Consider the following 25,376-nt stretch of genomic DNA (forward strand, 5'->3'; position numbering starts at 1 on the left):
TTAAAACAAATCCCCAGATGTTGCGTGGTGTTACGTAATTTTTAGTCACGTAATTGAGTCACGTGACTAGCTGCACGTACTTTTAGTCTCGCAACGCGTTATTAGGCGACGCTATATCAGTTCATACTGATGTCTCGCTGTCAAGTTGTACTGCGTGACTTTAGTGGCGTAATATACTTTCATATCTTCATTTCGTAGCCACAAAGGCCGATGTACCGATTATGGGAGCGAAGAAGAGGATAAAAAAGTAGATGAAGTGAGCGCGGGAATATTCATTTCTGTTCGAAACAAAACTCTTTTCAACACAAAGAAAAAAACTCGATTTACATACATGAACTACGAAGTGAGGAGAATATTATGCTCAACTGAACTTCTTCTCCAACGATGAGGGTTACACCACCCTAGTTTTGGGCCAACTGACAAGAGAGCTAACTTTAAGCAGCGTTTCTTTACTGTTGGGTAATTCACTACATGAAACTATCCATCAAATTCCTTCTCGGACAGGTTAATCTTTGTGACTTTAATGGACCGGCTCATTTTTGACAGTCCCGATTGAAAGCGAGCCGAAAGTCCCGGCAAACGTAAGAGGGGAAGTTGCACGGTGGCATTGTGGGCTCCGCATATCTTCGCGTGCGCACAGACGGGCTCTGTTTACTCCGCCTAATACGACAGCTTACGTTATGTCATGCGTTACGTAACCGTCTCCTCTATGTGTCAGTTTGAATTATCTGAAACTCAAGCCCACTATTCTTAATACAGCACCAGCAGAAAGATAGCGGCTTGGTGGAAGAAATAGAGATTGCGAAGGGGAACGCGGTCTTGTATCAAAAACAAACTTGTGTGTAATAGAACTGAAATTCATCATTGCTAAAGCCCTTGTCGTGATTTTGTAGTGTGACATAGATGTGTTCATGGATCAGTGGGCTGAGCGTCGGGGTTCTCGCATCAGAATCAAGCCTGGGAGGGATAGATTTAGAATGGAAGAAATACAGGCATGTTAAGCAGAGCTTATCACGGTAGGTTACCTTGCATTTGTGAAGGGAAAGGGGGACGAAAAGTTGAAGAGGAAGAGCAAGAATAAATAGTAAAAAAGAACATCTGATAGCATGAACGAATACCCAAGGTCGCGCATGAATAACCAAACATCAAGCGTAGGTTGCATTTCATCATGCTCACTGGGCTGTGACCTCTTTCATGGCAGCAGATCCTTTCATATCTAATACGTTTTATCATGGTGATTTAGAGCTTAAGGGTGCTATTCGTGATTCACAGATTCGAATGGTGTGAAGCCTCGTGTCCAGAACGAGCTGGAGATAGGCGCCGTGACGCACAGAACAGTAATGGCTCTATGTAGAGAGAACAGTTGCAGGGAATCAAAATATAAAAAATACAGTGTTGCTTTGCGGCAATGAACTGATGAAGAACAATAATTATCACGCCGCATTGGAGTTGGTAGTTTGTACCGGGGTATACACTGCGGTGGACGAGTGGTCCCAGCCATGTTCGCCTAGGAAACTCACTATTTGAGGGCAATGTGGATGAATTTAGGGGGTGGTGCAGTTATAGCTGCTAAGTTATATTTTAATCAGCTGAACCACGAGCTCAATCTATTACTGAATTCTGAACAAAATTAATACAAAATATCTGCTTGGCTAATGAAAAGCGAAATGCTCAACGATCTACAATATTTTGGGCCCTGTCAAAAAAGTTTAAGTACAGCTTCTTAGCTGTCGGGTTTTCTTTCTTCATATTACTGTGCAATAAATTATCCCTGATTTTTTCATTTGGTATCTCTTCACTATCAGATATGACGCTTGGGAAAGTGGCAAGTCCCCGCTCCGCCTGTAACCTCTACGTGCTGTCACCAATGAAATATTTTGACTGACCTGCCTATAGCAGCACTTTTTGTTACGGGAACCAGGGACCACGGGTTATTCAGAACCTGACAGAAAGATTTTTCATTACTTTTTTATTCTTGCCATAACTATTGAACGAGAACGACGGTGATAATACCACTACCAAAACTACCACCGACAATAGCAATTCCATCAATAAGAAGAAAAAAAAAACAGCAGCCGCAGCAGCAGTATCTCGAAGAACTACAACAACAACCATCTCGTATTTTAGTGGAAACAGCCGAAAATGATCCGCTTAGTTCTATATTTTGAAGCTGACGTCTAGTACAGAGGGTGACGCTATTATTGTTAGAGGACATCGTTCAGCGTGGGATTCCGCTTAAGTGAGAACCTTGCCTTCTGCTCTGCTATATCGACCCCTTCTTTGGTGCTCAAGCAGCGTCGTTGCCTCTCTTGCGGCGAACAAACCTGCCACCGTCAGAGGCACTCATCCACCGTTTTCATAGCGTGCAACAACCCTTTATTCTTGCGTGTCACTATACTGCCGCCGTCACGGTGCCGACTGCATCTCGGTCGATGGGGATCGGTAAGGGCAGCGCTCTGCCGACTTGTCGCGAGGCGTGAACATCAAACAGAACACTTCTGGCCGTGGTCACAAACTTGTCTAGCCTGCGATTGACCAACCACGCTCCTGTCTGAGTAAACGCAAGTCTGGTACCGTCTATCAATGTGCAGGTGCTATACCCTTGTTGCTTCACTGAAATCTTTTCACAAGTGAATAGTCTAAGAGCAACAGCCCCTATTTTTTCTTTGTTGCGCTTCGCACTCCAACCATTGCAGACGATTTTGTATCAGAGCTTGTGAATCCACCAGAAATTTATGCACTTACCATGCTCGTGATCAACTATATTTATTGTATGGGTGTGTTGCTGTGATAACGAAGCGTGGACGTCCACAGGAGCACGTGTTTCTTATGTGGGCATGAACACACGCTCATAGGCCAACACAAAAGAGAGTATTCAAGGCGCCGTTTAGCCTTTACACCGACTTTTTTAGAAACGCTTCCAACTGTAATGAAGAGAAGATGAAAACACGTTTTGGCGCTAGCTCACCTAGATTTATATCTGTGTGCTTAAGAGCCAATCTTAAAGTGGGATGAGAAAAACACTTTTATATTTTTTCTCCCTCCATGTTTTATTTGTTTGCAAATTATTGACAGTAACCTGTACCGACCTCTCTGTTGAACGGCTTCACGCATGACAGGCTTTGATAAGTCAAAGCCTACGCATGCGTGTGCTTTTTTGCCGTGTGTAAAGCTCGCACGTAAAAACACACAAGTAGCGAAGACTGACTAGTGACAGCGTGCATGTCAGTGGTTAAGCGAGCCATTTCGTCATCATCATCCTCATTAGCTTAACTACGTCCACTGAAGGACAAAGGGCTCTACCCTGGTCCACCAGTCAACTCAGTCATGTGCTTGATACTGCCACCTTATACCCACAAACTTCCTAATCTCATCTGTCCACCTAACTTCATGTCTCCTCCTCACCCACATGCCTTTTTTGGCGAGTTAATTAGCTGGCCCTAATTAAAAAAGATTTGTCGTGCTCTGCTACTTCGAGGAGCTCAATACAGAGATCAGCACTATAGGGGAGGCATATATTGACTATCCAAACTTTTGAAGCGTGAAAATACCTGCGTGTGTGCTGAGCACTTCCCCTTACCACTCCGGACGCTGTGTCAGGACTCCATCACCTCCCGTCTTCTACGGTGTCTTGATCTTGAGCGCTACCGCTAAGACCTCACTTGTGCATCCACTGTGAAATATGCTGAGAAAATCAGGTAGAAGATTATAATGGTAGCAGGAGTCACTGCAGCCGCATTGTTTTTTCCACGGTCAATGACTCTCTCTTCACACTTCACTACCTTGTAGAGAGTTCGAAATTTCTCGCTGATACCTGCATTTCAATCTTACATCTGCAACGCTGAAAATGGGAGTGTAATCAATTAAGTGGTTTCATCATTTTTCCGTTCCTAGCGTTTTCATAATTTCATATTGTAGTATGTGACGACGCACGTACAAGACAGGTTTCAATCCATATTCTTGCGTCGTCAGTCCTCGTCTCACCTTCCGTTTGACTTCTTATCTGCCCATCCAGAGAATGGTTCATCGTTAAAAACCTGCGACAAACAACTGGGTTTCCAAGTGCATCAGCTTCACAGCTTCTTACTTTCTGCCCTTTGGAGACGAAAGACTATTCGTTTTGTATTTAAAAAAATTGGTTGTCGTGGACGGCCTAAAACTATTGTAAATACAGCATTATGGCAAGCGTTGCTGTAGATAGAAACAACTGTAGCAAAAAGCATCAATCTTCGTTTTTGTTATTAGTCACTTTGTTGATAACAGTCCTGTAGTATTACATATTTTTTTCGTTGTATCGTGCAAATGAAGGACAAAATAAAAACACATTTATTTTGATTGAATTTCAAATATGACAGCTGCAGTGAATCAGTAAAAAAAGTCATTTTGTTAAAACCTAGCATAAGTCAAGTGAATGGCAACGACAATACAAAATTTTATGCTAAAGAATAAAAATGGCAAATAAATCTTGAAAACCAAGTGGAATATTTGCTTGAAAACACCGGGAAGTGAATAAATGTTGTGCACCGGCAAGCCTTGTTTACTGTAGCATATAGAGTCTACCTAGAAGACAGACACAGTTCTCGATATATATATATATATATATATATAAATATATATATATATATATATATATATATATATATATATATATATATATATATATATATATATATATATATATATATATATATATATATATATATATATATATATATATATATATATATATATATATATTATGAGACCATGTCCGGTACGGGAGTAACCAGGTTATCTTTTAATCCAGGTGCACGAGCCAAAAAGACCCAGCCCGCGTGACATACGATGATGATCACTACAATTGTATTCTCATACAGATGAAGTACATAGTCAGCGCTCACACTATTCCCCCCCCCCCCTTCGCGAAAGAGGGCAGCAAGTTAGCAATGGTTGGAACGCCGAATATATGGTTTGAGTCGAGAGACGTAGACGATCTTGGTGTGGCGGTGACGACGATCAGGAGCCACCATGACAAGAGCAACGCGATAGTTGACTTTGGATGTTCGTTTCAGAACGGTGTATGGACCAAGATATCGGTGAAGGAATTTTTCGCAGAGCCCAGGTGCACGAACAGGTGTCCACAAAGCACTTCGTCGCCTGGGCGGAACAGAACAACTGGACGCTTTGCATCAATGTCGATTTTTCTCTTCTCCTGAATAGTAGCAGTTTTGGCGTGGGCAATTTCCCGGCCGCGGGTGACGCGAGCGGCAAACTCTTCCGGAAGAGATCAACATAGAACGGAAGATGTGGACAAAAAGGTGGTGTGCAGAACAAAAGTCGGTACACGGCCATAATAAACGAGAAAAAATGGGCTGTAATTCGTCGTACGTTCTATGGCAGTATTATATGCGAACGTGACAAAAGGAAGTATAGTGTCCCAGTTTTTGTGATCCGGTTGAACGTATATGGAGATCATGTCGGACAAAGTTCGGTGAAAACGCTCAGTCAGAACATTAGTTTCTGGGTGATACGCTGATGTGGTCTTGTGGATGGTGTTAGAGGCCTGGAGGACTTCAGCAAGAACGTGTGAAAGAAATGTCTTGCCACGGTCACTAAGAAGCACACGCGGTGCGCCATGTCGTAAAACAATGGCGCGAAGAAAAAAATCGGCGACTTCAGAGGTAGCACCAGATGGAAGAGCTGCCGTCTCCACGTAGCGAGTAAGGTGGTCCACGGCAGTAACAATCCAACAGTGACCGGCTGGCGTAAGCGGAAGAGGTCCGTATACGTCTATGCCCACAAATTCAAAGGGAGTGGACGGACATGGCAGCGGTTGCAATGGTCCCGCGGGAAGACACGTGGTACGTTTGCGGTGCTGGCATGACGCACATGAAGCGACGTACTTGGTGACAGAAGTGGAGAGGCCAGGCCAAAAGCAGCGAGTCTTGAGGCGGTCGTAAGTCTTGTGGAACCCTAAATGGCCAGCTGTCACGTCATCATGAATCGCCTGTAAGACATCCAGACGAAGTGAGCGAAGAATGACGGGAACTTATTGGTTACCGAGAGGATTGTAAATTTGCCGACATAATGTTTCATCTTGAAGCTTGAAACGGGCAAGTTGTCGTCTTAGGCGGCTGTTTGGAGCACGCGATAAGCCAGTGAGCCGATCGATGATTGTGTGGCAGTAGGTATCGGCATGTTGGAGCGAAGCGAGATCTGTGGACGAAAGAAGGTCCGCCGAGGCAATAAACGTTTTTGAACTAGCAGCTGTCTGCTTGGTCACTTTGGTGGGTGGTGACGAACAGATGGAAGGTGACACTTCGGCGCTTTGCGAGAGCGGGCAACGTGACAAAACGTCGGCATCTTGGTGCTGTTGACCCGACCTATATGTGACGCTGTAGTCATAATCTTGCAATCGTAGTACCCAACGGCCAAGGCGTCCCGACAAATTTTGAGAGACGATAACCAACACAGAGCATGATGGTCAGTCACTATTGTGAAATGCCGGCCGTATAAATAAGGGCGAAATTTTTGTACGGACCACACGATGGCGAGACATTCTTTCTCAGTAATGCTGTAATTTCGCTCAGCAGGTGAAAGAGTGCGGCTCGCGTAGGCCACGACTTGTTCTTCGAAAGCGTGGTTCCACTAAAGAAGGTCTGCACCGATGCCAAGTCCACTTGCGTCAGTGTGTGGCAGAGTAGGTGCAGCAGGGTCGAAATGGCGAAGCACTGGCCGTGATGTGAGGCATCGCTTGAGGGTGTGAAAAGCGGCTTCGCAGTCATCCGACCAGACAAAGAGGGCGCTCGTGGTCAGAAGTTTGTTCAGAGGAGCCGCAATAGTAGCGAAATCACGCACATAGTGGCGGAAATACGACGCCAAGCCAAGAAAGCTGTGGAGGTCTTTCTGTGTGGTTGGTCTAGAAAAGAGCAGTACCGCGGCAACCTTGTCGGGATCGGGCTCAACGCCATGTTTACTGACGACGTGACCTAACACCTTGATGCTGTGACTGGCAAACCGGCACTTCTTAGTGTTGAGCAGGAGACCGGCCTTAGCTAAACACGTGAGGACTTTGTCTAGCCGTTCCAGGTGCTGTGAGAAGCTGGACGAAAAGATGACGATGTCGTCCAGGCAGCAAAGGCACGTCTTTCATTTTAATCCCTGCAGTACCGTGTCTATCATTCTTTCAAATGTGGCTGGGGCATTGCATAGGCCGAAAAGCATCACATTGAATTCAAAGAGCCCATCGGGTGTAGCAAACGCAGTCTCCTCTTTATCAGACTCGTGCATCGGAATCTGCCAATAACCAGAGCGCAAGTCGAGACTTGAAAAGTACTCGGCACCTTGTAAAGTATCAAGAGCTGTCGTCAATGCGAGGCATTGGGTAGACGTCCTTACGAGTAATTTCGTTGAGTGATCTGTAATCAATGCAAAACCGTACCGAGCCATCCTTTTTTTTTTTCACTAGTACGACAGGAGAAGACCATGCACTTGTCGTAGGCTTGAGGACGTTGCGCGCGAGCATGTCATTGACTTGTTCTTCTATAAGCTTGCGTTCAGAAGCCGACACACGGTGAGGGCGGCGGCGAATCCCACGGTATCCGTCGGTGTCGATACGATGGGCGGTCACTGTTGTTTGACCCAGACCTTCGGAACAAACGTCAAAGCAAGTTTTGTGCTTCATTAATAACGCTAGCAAGGCATAAGTTTGCGTTGGGTTGAGATGTTCACACAAAGTGGCCTTGAGAGCGGGAGATGAATCTTCAGCTGGCATACACTTTGAGAATGACGAAGCAGATGAGCCAACGACGACACAAATGGGGGCTTCTTCAGTAATGCTGGCAACAGTGGTCTCCTCTGGCAGAAGTAGTGGTTCTGGCGTCGTGTTGCAGGCGGTGATGCTTGCATGACCACGCGAGAATCGCACTAAACAAGATGCGATGGTGATCCTTCGAAAAATAGAGCGCTGGCAAGGAACCACCACAGCGTCACCATCTAGAATGTCTCGTGACTTGATCGTAAGGACACGTTCTTGTCCGGGAGGGAGGAGGAAATCCGCAGCTGTGACAAGGTTGGGCGACGAAAGGTCGGCTACAGAAGAAAGCTCAGTGTCCGTAATACGAATGAGAGTGACGATAGTTATAGCGCGAGAACAAAACGACGACACTGAGACAAGAAAAACACGAAAGACACGAGCGCTAACTTCCAACTGAGTTTATTGCGCAGAGCACGAAAATATATAGAGGAGACAGTAACCATGTGATAAAGACCATATGGCATAAAGAGCAGAACATAAGTAAAAAAAAAACAAAGACAAAAAAGCACAGAAAAACGGCAAAGAAAAATCTATAGGAAAACGAAACAGAAAGGTAAAGATAATATAACTACATGCGCGCACCGAAATCTTCAAGGAACCTGAGTTCCTTCTCAGACAGAGCCGCGGAGGGAACTCAGGTTCCTCAAGTTGTGAGTGTAGTGAGTGTCGTGTCGTTCTTATCGCTCTTGTTCATGCTAAAAATTGGGCTACTTCACCTTAAAATAACATTATCAAATACCAACAAGCCCAATTATCAATCTTATTCACTCATATTAGGCAGTTTAAAATAATAAGTAGTGAATTCATTTTTGAATTAGTATGTACTCTTCATATTTTATTTTTTACTTTCATGTTTTGTTCCTGCAATCGTTTCCGCTATACTGCTATATCACCATGGCTTTCGTTAAGACGCGTTCTCAGGGCTTTTAGCTTGGGCGACCTTCCAATTTTCTGTGGTAAATAAAAATGAAATATTGAAAAAAGCATTATATGGCAATGCCAACTGACAGAATGACAGCATTACAATGCAAACACAAATTTGCCTATGATTGTTTTAATTTACCAGCCATTACTTTGTCAGCGTTTGCCTGGAAACTATAACGACGCTTATTATGTGCTGTTAGTGGAATCTTAACTTTTTTTGTTTCCTCGCCTGCGTTTGAATTAGCGAAGTTCTTTGCCAACAAAACCTGCATGTAGTATGAGGAATCTGCGAAAAACTGATCTGTTAAGACAGGTATATCAGCTGAAATATTCAGGCATTCAACTTTGACTTTTACCACTTGTTATCACGTCTGTCACAGCAGTTGTATCTGTCTCCCCCTTTTTCTTCAGCCCTTTGACGTACACGTTCTTGTCATTACTCTACTTTCAGTGCAGTCATTACCATTGTTTGATGGAATTGCCTGAGTTATTTTACAAGAGATAGTAAAAATCAAAGAATTACTTGTAGAACGCATGACAGAGTATGCTTGTGAAGTGTTTTGGCGCTTACCCTATACTGACTATTCTACGCTCACTAATGATAATAATTCTGCACTGCAATGCATAATGACAGAAACCACCGAAAACGTCTCCGTTGCTATTTATCGAGTACCTCTTTTCCGTTCTGCGTACCACCTAACAAGGTAATTACGTACTTTCCCAAACACGGTCCTCAGAAAGCCGCTAATTACAACTTTCGCGCGGAGCCCCGTTTGAACATGTCTTTTGCGGGTAGGACACAAAAAAGTCGGTGGTATCAATCTTGTAGGAAAACAAAGTGAGGCATACCAGCAGATAACTTAGAGAGCATCATCCTGCATTTTCTTTCGTTTTCATTTCAAAGATTTAATGATCACGCAAAAATATGCGATGGCCAGCCCGCGTCTTGGGGCTGTATTTTTATTTATTTTATTATGAGCAAAGCACATTTAGCTTTTGCTAGGATCCCCAGAGGCATCTTGCAAGCCTGATAAATTGACTATTTAAAGTGATTCCCTGGCTGTCCCGGTATGACATTTGATACACGATGGCCACTAATAGCGAAAATTTCTCTTCCACGAAATCATACATGCAACCTGGTATCTAAATCACTGTGCGTGCTATTTTGCTGAAGAAAAAAAAATGCTTGTGAAAAATTGCTCTCAAGAGGCCAGGGGTAGCGAAAAGGCGCTGCGACACTTATTCATTTCTGAAGTTGTTTCTTTTTTGTTTGTTTACGGAAAACCAATAGAAAGAAACCATTTGCACGAAGGTCCTGAAAAAATAAAATAGTACATTGACAAATTTCATGTCGTGTTTAACCGTCAGGTGGGTGGTTTAGATGATCAGAAGGGTAGGGGTGGAAGGCAAAGGTAGATAATCTGATTGTTGGAAAGACCAGACGTTGTAAACGTCTGGTATTGATATCTTCTATAATTCACCCAGGAGAGTTAGAAACACGGGCTGACGCTTATTGTTTCCATTTTGTGAGAGCGTAGTGCACAATTAGAGATTGAATCGTGTGACCGAAAACTGCTTTAAAACCATAATTCTTGCTTCACGTCTGTGGTACAATTTCTTTGCACGTAGAGCTGTGAACTGAGTGTTCCTCAGGATAACAATATTATGGTTCTTCTAGCATTTACCTTGAGATAAGTGACAGCGAGACCATCAAATGCATTGCTATAGAAACAGGTGATGGGAAAAGAATCACACAGTAACGACAAAAGAAAAGTTCAGCGACCTCATCTTCCGCGCTGAAAACTGATATCTCGTTGGCTCGTTTTATAGCTGCTAGGCGTGAAACCCGTTCACGAATCTTGGCAATAGTATGCAACGTCAATAGTTTGCAGGAAATTTTCTTCTCCAAACTGTTATTTTCGCTAGTTATCATGTGTCTTGGGGTTTAGGTGGTGAATAATTATAATGTCTCGAGTTTAACGTCCCTCAACATCGATATGATTATGGCGCACGTCGTTGTGGAGGGTGCAAGAAATTTCAATAATCTGTGTCCTTTAACATGCACTGACATGAAACAGTACAAGGGTGTCTAGCATTTGGCTGCTTGGCTACGGATCCAACTCGTGTCTTTTGTGTAAGCATCCGAGCACCATCATTCCTCCAATGAGCTGAGAAGGTCGGTGTTGATGTAGTCACTCAGATGTATATGATATAATTGCCGACATTCCTCACCCTATTCAATTCATGGCTTTAAAAAGTAAAATACAAAAAATATATACTGTCATCGCTTTTGTCATTCTCTAGTTTTTAATGTAACTCGTGTAGTTCACTGGTGAAACTTGAACATTGTATGACGCAATAAAGGTTTAGTCATAAATCAAATTCGATGTGGTGACAAGGCCTATATTTACTCTACGAGGTATCACTATAAGGCATCAGGATTGTTTTGCCCTGGCTACACTATATGCTGCAAAATTTTCACGCACACCATGCAGAGCTAACATCGCATATGCGGCAGGATTATCTATGGCCTTGAGAGTACCCATCGAGCGTGAGTGTAGCAGTTACTTAAGGAGTATTAAGAAAATGCTCTGAAAGGCTGCTTTTCCAATTATCGTGCTGACAGTGCTACGCGTTCTGCGCAGGCCTGGCGTTTTTTTTATAGGTGATATTGTGCCAAATAAATATATTGTTACGCTTTTGAATCGGTTTATTCCGCTGTGACGTACCGGCAGACTCGAATGTGTTGTGCACTAGAGGCCTCTCTCGCCTGCCGAACGTCCTTTTCTCTGATCTCCCTGTTCTCCGCTACCCAGAGGCTCATACCCAAATCACATATGCAGTAACAATATATATTTTTTACACGGGCGTCATTTTTTGCAAGACGTCAGAAGTGCGCAAATATTCACAGCATGGCACACTTATGTGGCTCTTAGTTTGATAAAAAGCTGCATCTCGATCCTTTAAAATGTGGAGCATATCTTAGCGAACTTCGGCGACTTTGAGCGTATCTATCTATCTATCTATCTATCTATCTATCTATCTATCTATCTATCTATCTATCTATCTATCTATCTATCTATCTATCTATCTATCTATCTATCTATCTATCTATCTATCTATCTATCTATCTATCTATCTATCTATCTATCTATCTATCGATCTATCTATCTATCTATCTATCTATCTATCTATCTATCTATCTATCTATCTATCTATCTATCTATCTATCTATCTATCTATCTATCTATCTATCTATCTATCTATCTATCTATCTAGCCACTTACTTTTCGGTGCTCTCGTTGTCACCCCCTTACCTTGGCGTGAACCAAAATTAGCATGGGAGAGTAAGATGGTTTGACGAATATGACGCGCTTGTCAAGACATGAAAAATGTCAAAATTCCGTCGCGTACGTCGTCAAACACTTCCTGGCAGACAGCGACACATACCCACGGGCGGGTATGCGCCGCTGGCATGTATGTGCCATAGGTAATTGACACTAAGTATCTACCCAGGAACGACGAGAACACACATGGGCAATTTAAACGTGTGAGTGTTAAGAAATACTCGACATTAGACATCAAAAATAACCCGAAAGAAGTATGAAAGTACGTTAAAAGCAAGCAGGCTGTGAAGGAAACGATTCCTGATGTTATAGATGACCTCAACTTCAGCGCAGACTTAAAAGGCAAAGCTGAGAGATTCAATTTTTATTTTCAGTCTGTTTTCACCCAATCAGTTTGCCTACCCAGCGGCCCTCAGTTTGTCAGAAAAAATTCAGAAATGATTGAAATATGTTTTACTGAACGTGGAGTCTTAGCTCTGCTACAAAAAATTAAGGTAAATGCGGCACCTGGTCCTGATGCTATTCCTAATTATGTTTTAAAAAACTGTGCTGCCTCACTTGTACCATTTCTAGTCTTGCTCTTCGAAAAATCAATGGAGCTTGGCTGTTTACCTGACGACTGGAAAAGTGCCAACGTCACCCCCATCTTCAAAGCAGGAGACAAAACGCGAACAAAAAATTACAGACCGATCTCGCTAACTTGTGTAATATGTAAATTGATGGAACACATTATCTATACCAATTTAATCTCCCATCTTCAAGATAACTTTTTCTGCACTACGCAACACGGTTTCAGAAAAGGGTTGTCTTGCGATACTCAACTAATTGAATTTAGTCATGATATAGCTGCCTCGATCGACAATGGATGCCAAGTGGACTGTGTATTTTTAGATTTTCAAAAAGCCTTTGATTCTGTATCACACAATTTATTATTACTTAAACTGTCTGCTCTAAATATCCCTCCCTCTTTGTTGAAGTGGCTTGAAGCGTATCTTGTTGGTGGAAAACAGCGGGTTGTTCTCGAGGGAGTGAATTCGTCTGAAGTCGATGTCTTATCAGGGGTCCCCCAGGGATCTGTTCTGGGACCCCTTCTTTTTTTGATATTTGTAAATGATATAACCCAACAAGTATCCAGCCGCATGCGCATGTATGCAGATGACTGCTGCATATATCGTGACGTCACGTCTGCTCAAGATTCTGCTCAACTACAAAGTGATCTAAATGCTGTGTTATCATGGTGCACCACATGGAACATGACACTTAACTTTTCAAAATGTAATACCGTTCGCTTCACAAACAAAAAGAACATTCTAAATACGAATTACTTTATTGGAGACAATCGTTTGGAACTTGTGTCTAAATATAAGTACCTAGGCGTTCTCTTTACGAGCAACCTATCCTGGAACGACCACATTGAATACGTTGGTGCTAAAGCGAGCCGTGTATTGAACTTCCTGAAGCGTAACTTTAAACAGGCCCCACCTAAACTAAAGGAAACGCTCTATCTTTCCAACGTTCGCTCAATTTTAGAGTACGGTTGTGTGGCTTGGTATCCAGACACTAAAATATGTACTAATGCGCTAGAAAGGGTTCAGAAACGAGCAGCGCATTTTGTGTCTGGTAACTATGATTTCACTAACCGCTCTTCGTGCATTCGTAAACATTTGGGTTGGCCTCTCCTGCAGGACAGGCGCAAATTCTTAAGATTAAATCTATTTCATAATATTTATATTGGTAGCACTGGTTTAAATAAAGACGTGTACATTAAAGATCCCACTTATGTATCCTCTCGCCTAGATCACTCCCGCAAAGTTCGCGAATACCGATGTCGCATAAATACTTACAAAAACTCTTTCTTCCCGAAATCCACACACGAATGGAACAACCTACCAGAATATATTGTATCCACCCCGCCACCCTCATTTCAAAATGCTCTGTCACAATTTTTGTTGAAATGAAAGATGCCAATTTCTGTCTGCATTTCTGTTTATGTTTTACTTTCCCTTGATTGCCTCGTGTTCCCGAGAATGTGTACACACTGTATAAGCTGAGCATGCTTACTTGTTTTGTTATCGGTATTCATACCCTGTATCAATTTCAAGTTTTATGTCTCCTCCCCCCTACTGTAATGCCCAAATTGGGCGCTGTAGGTACTCGAATAAATAAAAAAATAAAACATCGGTAGTGTCAACCCGACGAATGCAAAGAATAAATATAAGGGTCCCAGCTGAAATCAAACCCAAGAATTCTGCGTGGCAATGCAGCATTTTACCACAAAGCTACGGCAGGTTTCAGAACTACTTTTCAAATAGACGCTAGTCTTTGTGAAACGCCAATAGTGGTTGCAGCACTGCCTACTCAACTTCATAAACATTACATATGTGCTCCTTTGATACAGCCGTCACGTCGGGTTAACGTCGATTGTGGTTAGTTGCCATGCGCTGAAGTTGATATATGTAGCAGTGTCCAGGGTCAGCGTCCTCGCGAGCATCGGAGCTTCATATCACCTTCTGGTGTTGCTAATACGCTTGTTGCAGTTGGCATCGTTGCCCAAGTGCAAACAACTGGTTATATAAACGTCTGCAACTCTTCAACATATGTCTGTGCGTGCAACATTTGTACATATATTTAGCGTCATTTCATGACGTGTTGCTCAATAAAAAAATTGAAACACGGTCACCTTCCCTCCACATGCTCCGCATAAAATCGATTCCCAGGTACGCAGGATCTGCCGAATTTTTTAGATGTCATATATATTATGAGGCATATTTTGGTTTACTGACATTAGAGAATTTCCATGGTGTGCAATAACACCTCACCTTTGTTCCGCTGTCTTTTTAAAAACGAAAAATGCACTTTCTTGGTTACCCTGCATTTGTTAGTATTGTTGAGCTCATGATGAGCCCTTTCAGTCTTTTAGTATACGTAGCTATATGCTTCTTGCAAATGCGGCCTAATACTTGCACTTGATCCTCTATGCGTTCGTTTTTGTGTCCCTCACATTTGTTGCGCATCAGTCCTTACTAAAATGAATCGGCAACAAGCCTGAACTGAAAACCTTCTTGTACACAATAGGTCTCGTTGGGTAAACACTATGTGGATCCCCTATTCAACGGCATCTGAATGACAATCATGATAAGACGCCTCGACACGGGGCTTCATCCTACTTTTCGTACAGGCCTTTCACCAGTATTTTCTTGTACAGCACCTTCCTCGTTGGCATGGCTCATAGATATGCCGCATACTCAACAGTTCGCTTCAGTGCGCATCAGATGGCTTTCTTTTTGAGAGTCCATACAAAAAACTATTTTTACTTTTTATGTGTACAAATTCAAGAAGTGGCGAAGTGCCCACCTTGAAAAGAAAAAGTTTTTGCCTTCGAAGAAGGAGATGCCAAGTCGGGAGTAGCAGGTCATATATATCTCAATTTTTCGTTTGTTATTTTCTGTTCAAGGATTTGCATTTGCCTCAGTTCTGCGTGTCTCTGATCTAGAGAGGTTTTTTTCACCTTTCTGACCTACTCAGTCTGCTCTCTTTTTCCAAGGCGTCAAATGTGGGGGAAAAAGAGCTTTATGTGTTATAAACGCCGTGGCTCAAACTTGTTCGAATCATATATTTTTTTCTTCGAATGTAACCTGTTGACAACGCTTAGTTTTAAGAAGGTGATTTCATAAATAAATCTTGAGTATATCTTCTTTCCCTACAACATAAAAGTTTTGTTTCTCTCAAAATGATAAATTACCTGCAGCACATTTCATCGACGACATCCTTCACTTGCTGAGCTCTAATAACCAAGCAAATAGTCTGAAACAAGTCTAATAGTCTGATTCGTCGTAATCGTGTTAGACTACAGCTTAACACATTTACACATTTTGGTGTTAATAATGAATAAACAAATAAACTTACCTTCAGTCCATGCAATATTCAGTTTCTACTAAATATATAACTTACGACTAGTAAGGTGTTATCGGGAACACAAGATGTTAAATGTCTCTGCAGAAAAGCGCCCCGCCACTTGAACTTACTGGCTTATTTCCATTCAAGTGTTATTCAGAATTGTCAGCTTGCCTGATCCAATGCTTCCTGGCTGATTTATTTCTGTCACCACACAAACACCCACACAAACACCACTTGTTTATCTAATAAACCCCTAAACAAAAGCGTGGCCTCTCGCCCCATACCGAATCGCATCACCAAGATCATTCCGGAGAGTTCAATAGTAAATAAAAAGGACAAGCGGCGACTCGACTGTGTGATGCACGATCGCTAAGACACGAAATAAAAATCTGCTGCTCCATAAGGAAGAGCTTAGTGAAAAGAAAAAAAAATCTACGAAGCCGACTTGTAATCACGTTATTGAAAAATTCGCAGAGCAGCGACGTGTGCATACAAAAAACAGGCATGGTCCATTGTTTGCTCGCCGGTTCAACAGAACTATCTTCCTCGCCTGAACACTCACTGCTCCGTTCCGATATTTACCTCCCAGTTTCATGCTTCCCCTTTTTAATCTTCTTTGAGCATGTGCGTGCCTGTTTGCCTTTCATAAACCACCTCACGTATATCCTCAGTTTCCAATTTGTTCAGCATTCCTATCTAACTTTCTCACACATGAAGAATTTATATATATATATATATGACATAAAAAGAAGTTTTGGAGGTGCAGTGCACATATAGTGAAGAGATAGCAATATTGGAGACACTGACGAAAATAGGTACTTTTTCTACTGATGCGCGTTTCGGTCATTGCACGGCCTTCGTCAGAATGAACAGAAACATGAGTGTGTGGCCACTTTTATGGGCAAGCATGAACATGTGGGTACAGAACACGAGCTATCAATATATGAGTGTTTCTAATTTCTCAATACAACCACGACAGCAATAAATAAAGCATTAGAAAATAAAAAAATAGGACAGTAGACAGATTTATGGGCATTAAAAAGATAACTTATTGCACTGCCTATTGACCACGACGATCACGCCTAAGGAAAAGAAAAAATATAACATTCATAAAGTAGATAATACGTTACGGTTCTTTCTGTAAAGATATCACAAAAATGCGGACGTCAGGGCATCGTAAAAAGGCATGACACAATGCTTACGCATTTGTTAATACTGGATAACACACTGTAGAGTTTTTTTATCAAAAAGATTCTAATAGTATCACCATGATCTTGTCAAACGACTGACCTGCGATGAACATGCTTTGAAAATGGGAGATGTGGCAAAACGGTTGACGTGTTATCCGTGGTTGTTGAGACGGATACGAAAGGATGCTTCGGTTTCGCCAATGCATTGCATTTGACAGATTGAGCGTTCAAGTTAATTATGTTACTGCTATCACAGCTCAAGACCCGTTTTGAATGAAAAGTTAGGTGCCACGCTTTTAGAAATAGTAGCAGGGATCATGTGCGCAAAAACTTTACGCAATGGTTTTTTATACAAGGACGACTACCAGCAGTAGCAAAAATTTTGTCTTGAAAAAAGTTACAAAAACTTTACGCAATGGTTTTTTATACAAGGACGACTACCAGCAGTAGCAAAAATTTTGTCTTGAAAAAAGTTACAAAATTGCGCAGGTTCTTTGACCTCCGATAAACGACTCGTAGTAATTTAGTGAAAATGTTCTTAATCTGATCGTTCTGTGTCAACAGGTTGTAATGGTTTCTGAGAATATGCGACACGTTAGGAATAGTCACATAATGTGTTAGAACGAAGTTGGTTTGTGAAGGGGTCAGTAATCGCTTGTCTGTATTCATGAGCTCTTCACGAGCGAGACATTCAGCCCGCTGGGGAGCATCGTGAATTATTCGTGAAGGATATTGTTGTTTGGTTAATGTGTTACGGAGCTGGTCAAAGACGCGAGCGGATTCCCTGTTGTGCGAACAAATTATTTTAAAATGAAAAGCTTGGCTATAGGGGATACTTGTTTTGCAATGTTTAACATGGCTGCTTTTAGATTGAAGATATCTCTGTAAAACAGTAGGCTTTCTTTATAGGTTTGTCATTACTTTACCATTGCTGAAAGATAGTGAGGTCAAGAAAGTTTGAGCTGACTGGCGAATAGAAGTGGCAGAAGGAGATGAAAGGTTCTGCATTGTTGAAGTCAGCAATAAAAAAAAGCTGTTGCTGCTTCAAAATGGTGCCAAACTAAGAAAATGTTGTCAATTATGTGCTTGTAATGAAGTAATTTGAAGTCACAAGTGGGAAAAATAATATTCTAGTATGGTCATTATGAATATTTCGCATAATTAAGACCTATTTTTGTAGCGGTGACTGCAACCACCACCTTCAATAAATTTCTGTTCTTTTCTTTTTTTAAGGATTTTTTTTCCTCGCTGAGAGAACATTTCATTTTGAGGGTTTCTTTTGGCTGTTACTCTGTTTTTTGTTACTATCTTTCTCTCTCTCTCATCTTCATGCCCCCCTTCCTAATCCCCCAGCGTAGGGTAGCAAACCGGGCATGTGCCTGGTTAACCTTCCTGCTTTTTCTTTTGTTGTTCATCTCTTCCCCCGCTACCACAATGTTGTTTTAAGCACAAAGCATTTCTTAAGGAACCAAAGAAAGAAATAAGGGGAAGGACAGGGGGGTTATCCAGTTCTCGGACCAACTGGCTACCCTGTGCTGGGGAAAGGGGTTTGAAGTGTGGAGTTTGAAGTTTGGTTCATTTGCCACACATAATAGAAAAACTTCAGATGTGGCTTGAAAGATGAGAAAAAAGCTAGGTATTTGTAGCTTTACTGGCTCTACCTTCCATTACCCAGCTGCGGACACATTCGGAGAAGAAAATTAAAGCAATATACACAAAGGATCTTTGAATTGCAAAACAGAGTTATTTAAAGGTGGGGGAATAAATCATGTAAAAAGGTAGTGTAGTAATAAGGGTCCCTTTTAACAGACTATCTCGTGGAATGGAAGCCGGGAATTTCACTTTGGTTTGGTAATCAAGTGTATTGTACCACAGAGAATCACCAGTGTTTCAAACACCTGTTTGAAACATGCGCCAGGTTGCAACAACGTCAGTTGTAGTTGAAGTACTGGCATACACTTGCACACCAACCTAATAAACATTATATTTTTACCAAATGCTGTCACTCAGCACGCTAATAGCCAACCATTTCTCATGCCTGGAAAGACCACTTCTTTGTATATGCATATCGTCGCATATGGCAGCGTCGGCGAAGCTAATGTAATAACAATCTCAGTTGTAAGTCGCGAAATTACAATATGATTATGTAGAACGGTGTGGTGCTAGGTTCCGGAAATTTACACCATCTGGTGTTATATAAAGCGATAGTTTAAGACCACAGGCTTCCAGCATTTGGCCTCTATTGCAATGCGGTAAGCACGGCAGAAATTCGATACCATGATCTTCAGGTCAGCAGTCGAGTGTCATGACCGCTAGACCACCGCTCTGAGCAAAGCTGACGTCCAGCGGTAGTGTTGGTGGTTCTGATATTACAGCAAATGGAGTTAGCCTGGGCTATGTTTTAGCAATATTTCCGCTTGAGCATATCCTGAGATATAAGGGACTGTCGGCACGTGTGACACGTGCCAGCATACGCTACCCTTTAGGCGCAAGTGCATTCGATCGGCCTGGTAAGCCTATCGATAAGCTGACAACTAATCGTAGTTCATAAGCCCATCAATGTACCCCGAAAAGCATGACTCAAAACAAACAAAATGTGTCTCATACTGCCATAGCTGCCTTGTTCGCGTAGCATCGACTCCCACAATGTGTGGCATCTGCTGGATCATTCTTTAAGAGCGTGGCTGTAAGCTGAGAGTAGGTCAGGGATGCGTGAACATACAAGTTTTTTTTTACATTTGATGATGATGAGGGCCTCAGATGGATGGCGCTCACCCACAAAGGGGGATAGGTCAAGAACCGGCTGGCAGGATACTTAAATGAAAAAACAACCAATCTGAAAAATTAGTGGAGAGATTAAACTGTGAATAAACAAGAAGGGTAGCTGAGCAAGCGGTCAAACCATCTCTTGTTCCTAACAGACATAGGTAAGAGTTATAAACTAAAGATCTGAAAAGGTTAGAATTCACTAGCATGGTAATCTTTTTTGTTGCTGTAATGTAGTCAGAGTGGAATATGCATTCATGTGGCATTAACCAAATTAAGTACCGCCAAGTGATGAAAGTACTGGTATATTTACTTGTATTCCTAACTTCTGTAATAGGGCTGCTAAAAATATTTTTCTCCGATAAAAATACCGACGACAGAATAAAAAGAAATGTTCAATTGTTTGAACTTCGTGTCGAAAAATTCACAACAGAGGCGCCTTGAATTGAGCTTTGTTTAGATGATAATTTAGTTGTGGAACTCTACAACGCAATCTGGTATAAGTAACTTTCAACTGGCGAGATACACACCACTGTTTATTTCAGCAATACCTTCAATGCTCGAAATCTTCAATTGATTCAATTTACCTATTCCCCATTGCAAACAAGCATTTCGGAACCCTAGCGCTGTCACGTAGGCCATATCTGGCAAAACTGGATGACAGGCACCCTCAGGGATGCTACTGCTAAATAGTCCACCATTTCGTTCAAAGCAGTTCTCTCTTCAATCCCATCTTCCCTTTGTTGCTGTTCACTATGTGATTCGCTCCCAGAGCAACGGTTCAGCGGAGGTTCAATAACTTTGATGGATGCAGAAAGAAAGAGAGACGAAAAAAAAGAACAATAAAAAAAGACTCTCAGTGAGATAGTATACGAATCGACGTACCCACAAGCCAGCGGCGAGTATCGGAACCAATTAGCTCTTAAGGTACGAAGTAAGAGCCAAGCATGGCCTCGCATAGTAAAGCTTACCAAAGAGGCAGGAGAATGGAAGTGAGAATGAGTGGTGTGAAGATATGGAGGAAAAAAGAAGCAAGAGAGATAGTAAGAAATAGCATAAAAAGAAAAAAAAGAAAAGAAAGAAATGAAGAAAAAACCGCAAAAAACATAGAAAGAGCAAAAGAAAGAAGAAAAAACATAAAGAATAGAGAGAATAACATAGATCGAGAAAGAATAGAGAAATACAAAGAATAGAATGAATATAGATAAAGAAGAACAAATGCGAGAGAAGGTGGACGGAATAAATGTAGAAATATATATCGATAGAAAGACAGAAGGTTATGGAAAGTATGAGACTTAAAGACAAGATAAGTAATACACTGAATAAAAAGAAAACAACAAAAGAAAAAAAGGAGGCATGACGATTTTCTCGTGCTTGCCATGAGCAGTGCAGTGATGCCTTAATTTATATTGAGATTAGACTGTATTCACCCAGGTGTTGGGTAGTATGCTCCTAATCTTGATTAGGGCTGAAGAGCTGCATGATTTTATCTTGGAATTCACCATTGCGGAAACAACCAAACTGCGGTCATTTATAGTGCTGCCCGTTTGTCAATGGCTGGCTATTATAGCCCCCATTGATTTTTTTTCTAAGTTTCATTTCCACATATCGCCTGGTAGCTACTCGTAGGAACAGCATCAGTGGAAGCAATATGTCACATCTTGATAATATATCTCTCCCCTTTCTTTGATTTAAATGCTCCCTTCGGCCCATAGCTTCGACGTTTTAGACAAGTGGACTGGGCACTGCATGAAATGGCTCCACAATCGCGGCAGAGAACACGCCTCGGTTCCCGTGCCCTTTTCCGCCATGTAAGCAGCGGCCCTCACTAAACATTTATTACAGTGAACACTGTTATGAGATTGCAAGACGTGTTGAGTGCGTGCCGTAGTTGGCTGCTGCCGCCACCAGTATCAGTAAATTAAAAACACCAAAGACACAATGGATTTCGAACCCGGGTCCTGTGCCTGCCAACCCAGTATTCTGCCCCTGAGCCACGCCAGTGCTTGGAACACCCTTGCGAAAAGACCCTTGGTAGACTTGATGCTGAGAAAAGAATCGCCTTAATATGACTAATAAAGCGTCATGGAACAGCAAAGGAAAAATCAGGTGTCAGATAATGCGAACTGCGGAACGAGTTGGTCGTCGAATGCTCCAACCCTTCGCAAAAGATTGATCTTATTCATTTTATTAGGAACTAAGCTACTTATTGCGTGGTTCGGGCGTCCCCGATGTATGTAATAGCAGTAGCAGTAGTAGTAGAAGTAGTCATCGTCGTTGTATTAGGTAGCCACCTCTCGTTTATTGCTTGGAAGGTCCGCGGGATGACGGTACTTGTATATGAATAATATATGATGAAAAGATGCGAGATGCCGCTACTTAAAGTGTTCACTAGCTAGATAGATGGATGGATGGACAAGTCGACAGACGGACAGACAGATGCACGTGGACGCATGGATGAATGTAAGGACGGATGAACGCATGGACGGATAGACGGAAGAACGAATGAACGTAAATACAGACAGACTGACACACGTATGGGCGGACGGATGCATGGACGAACGCAGGGACAGATGCACGCACGGACGCATAGATGGACGCACAGAAGGACTGCATGGCGGACGCTTGCACGGATGGACGCATGGACGGAAGGAAGCAAGGAGGAACGGGCGTACGGAAGCACGGGCGGACTGATGGACGCTTCGTCCCACTCATCATCATTCACTCCGTGGATATGCTGTGATTTTTTTTACTATGGCGCATACCCACTGTGTGTGATTGTGGGGTTACAAAAGCCTCTGGCATAATTCTTCATCGTCGTCAGCCAAAGAACACAAAAATTGCACAAAGTTCTTTGCAAGTGTGCAGCAGGTACTTTGCTTCTGGAGAATGACGAAGCATGGTGTAGTGAATGCCTCATACATCGCAATGAATATGGGTGTAGTGGGCACCCTGCAAGTGTGCTTGTAGTAGCTACCCAATGAGTACTAAAAATATCACAGTATATCCATGGTGTGAATGATGATGAGTGGGGTGAAGCATCCGTCAGTCCATTCGCACTTCCGCCCGTTCATTCGTTCTTGCTTCCGTCTGGCCGTGTGTTCATCCGTCCGTCCATTCCTGTGTTCACACGTGCATCCATCCGTACGTACGTCCGTCCCTGCGTTCGTCCATCCATCTGTCCCGCTGTGCGTCCGCCCATCTATGTGTGCGTCTGTCAGTCTGTCCATCTAGTAAACATTCTAAGTACCGCCATATCGCATCTTTTCATCATGTATATTTACATATAGAAGTTCCGCCATCCAGCCGACATTACAAGGACTAAACGAGAGGTGACTGCCTATACTACTGCTACTACGACAACAACAACAACAACAACAAAAACTACTACTACTACTACTTCTACTACTGCTACTACTACTACTACTACTACTACTACTACTACTACTACTACTACTACTACTACCACTACTACTACTACTACTACTACTTCACCTCTAAAAGGCTGCTGAAGATCACTCTTCTACCTTTCTTTGTGACAATGCTGCACGTTCAGCACAGGCCTGGCGGTTGTTTTCTCCGGGGTTATCTCCTAAAGAAGTCGCACCTCACATAAACTCTAACGGCAAATGCGGTTAGCCCTTCGGGTCCCTTGCCTTTTCATATTAACACGTTGGACAGATAGAGCCCCAATACAGGCTGTATACAGCACATAAGACACTCAGGAACGACCTTGGTATTTATTGAGTTCACGCAAAAATTGATTCTGAGCTGCGAGTTGCTGCTAGCAGCCGACCTATGTCTAAGGAGAGTTGCGCGGATCTATGCCGAAGTCATCAATTACGTTTTCAGCGTGCTCTCGGGAGTATCAAAACAAAAATAACTCTCTCTCCAGAGAAAAGAAAGGCATTACTCTTAATAGGTATCTTCTATCGTCACGTTGCTAACAAGTCTTTTCACCTCCACTGGTATCATGGCGAAAACGAATCCGTATTATTTATCGACACTGCTGGGCGTTTTGGGCTCTTACAAATAGTAGCTCCACAGAAAGAAAGAATATGTAGTGAAAGAGGCTAAGGGGTGTAAGTAAACCTTCTTATGCAGTGAATGAGTTGCAAAACAAAAAAAAGTAGTAGGAGGCCACCCAACTATAAACGTTTCTTGTTGTAGAGTGCAAAGTTGCCTTGATTTTTTCGAGGAAAACGGTTACTAACTGACTTGTGCACGTTTTTCACAACTGGTTTACGTTTACGACCATGCTGGCTTTGGCTATGATCTGCAAGTGAATTGACGACTGAAGCAGATCACCACTTTGGTAAATCGAACAGGAGATTTCACGTGTCTTTACCGTCGTATAGTTGCAGAAAAATAAAATTATTTCTTCATGCGCTTTGTGCGCATACACTCACCCTCACCATTTCTGAATCTTGGGTCTTTGAATTAAGGCTGATACCAATATATATATATATATATATATATATATATATATATATATATATATATATATATATCACTGCTGGTACATGCAACCTACAGATTTGAGGATATGAGTGATTTTCAGTAAGGAAGGTATGTGCTTTCAGCGCGTGTTGAGGAAGAAAAAAAGCTGGTTAAGAAACTCGATGAAAAGTTTCTCCACCTAAAAAATGCAGCTACAAATAAGAAAGAACATTTTATAAAAAGACTGAAATAGACTTACCCGTAGGCCTATATTTTTCAATCCACTAAGCCTAAGTTTGCCAAATCATTTTTACACGAGGCACTGAAGGCTCTGTTGGTGACTGCCCGTTCACAAAGAGAATTATTCTGTTTGGTTTTCGCGCGCAGAACCTGAGAATATATATATATATATATATATATATATATATATATATATATATATATATATATATATATATTGCTATCGCTGTAATATTAACCGTTTGGACGAGGAGAGAAAAATAACTTTAGACAGAAGGGGGGGGGGGGAGAAGGGAAGATTTATCTCATTCTCTTTCAGGCAGCTGACAGCTGACTTATACGCCTCCCTTTATTATGCCCTTGCAAGTGAGCGCCAAGACAGGGCCACGAAAGGTCAATATTCGGCCATCCTGATAAGTTCCGGAATTAAATTACGCAGGTTGACGCACCAAAGATTAAAAAAAAAGTGCACGATGACGAGCTTGTCAGCAACTTTTTAAAAACATTTGGATGAATACCAAGTGCAAAAAAGCATATTCAAGACAGCAAGATAAAGTTTTCGTCTGGTAACGAAAAGCTGCTTTTCCACTCAGGTCTATTGGGAATGTTTCGCTATCTACCTTGCAATGAAAAACAGAACTGGGAGGAGAAAAGCAGGAAGAGAAGGGTACTTTAGTTAGCACTAACGAGAAACCTTGGGAGTGGTGAAGCATGCAGGTTTTTGAGAGAAATTTCTTTGATTACGCACTGGTCATGCTTAGGCAAAAAAGAAACATG

This window comes from Rhipicephalus microplus, chromosome 4 (assembly GCF_043290135.1).
Source record: "Rhipicephalus microplus isolate Deutch F79 chromosome 4, USDA_Rmic, whole genome shotgun sequence".
In the NCBI taxonomy this organism is placed as follows: Eukaryota; Metazoa; Arthropoda; class Arachnida; order Ixodida; family Ixodidae; genus Rhipicephalus; species Rhipicephalus microplus.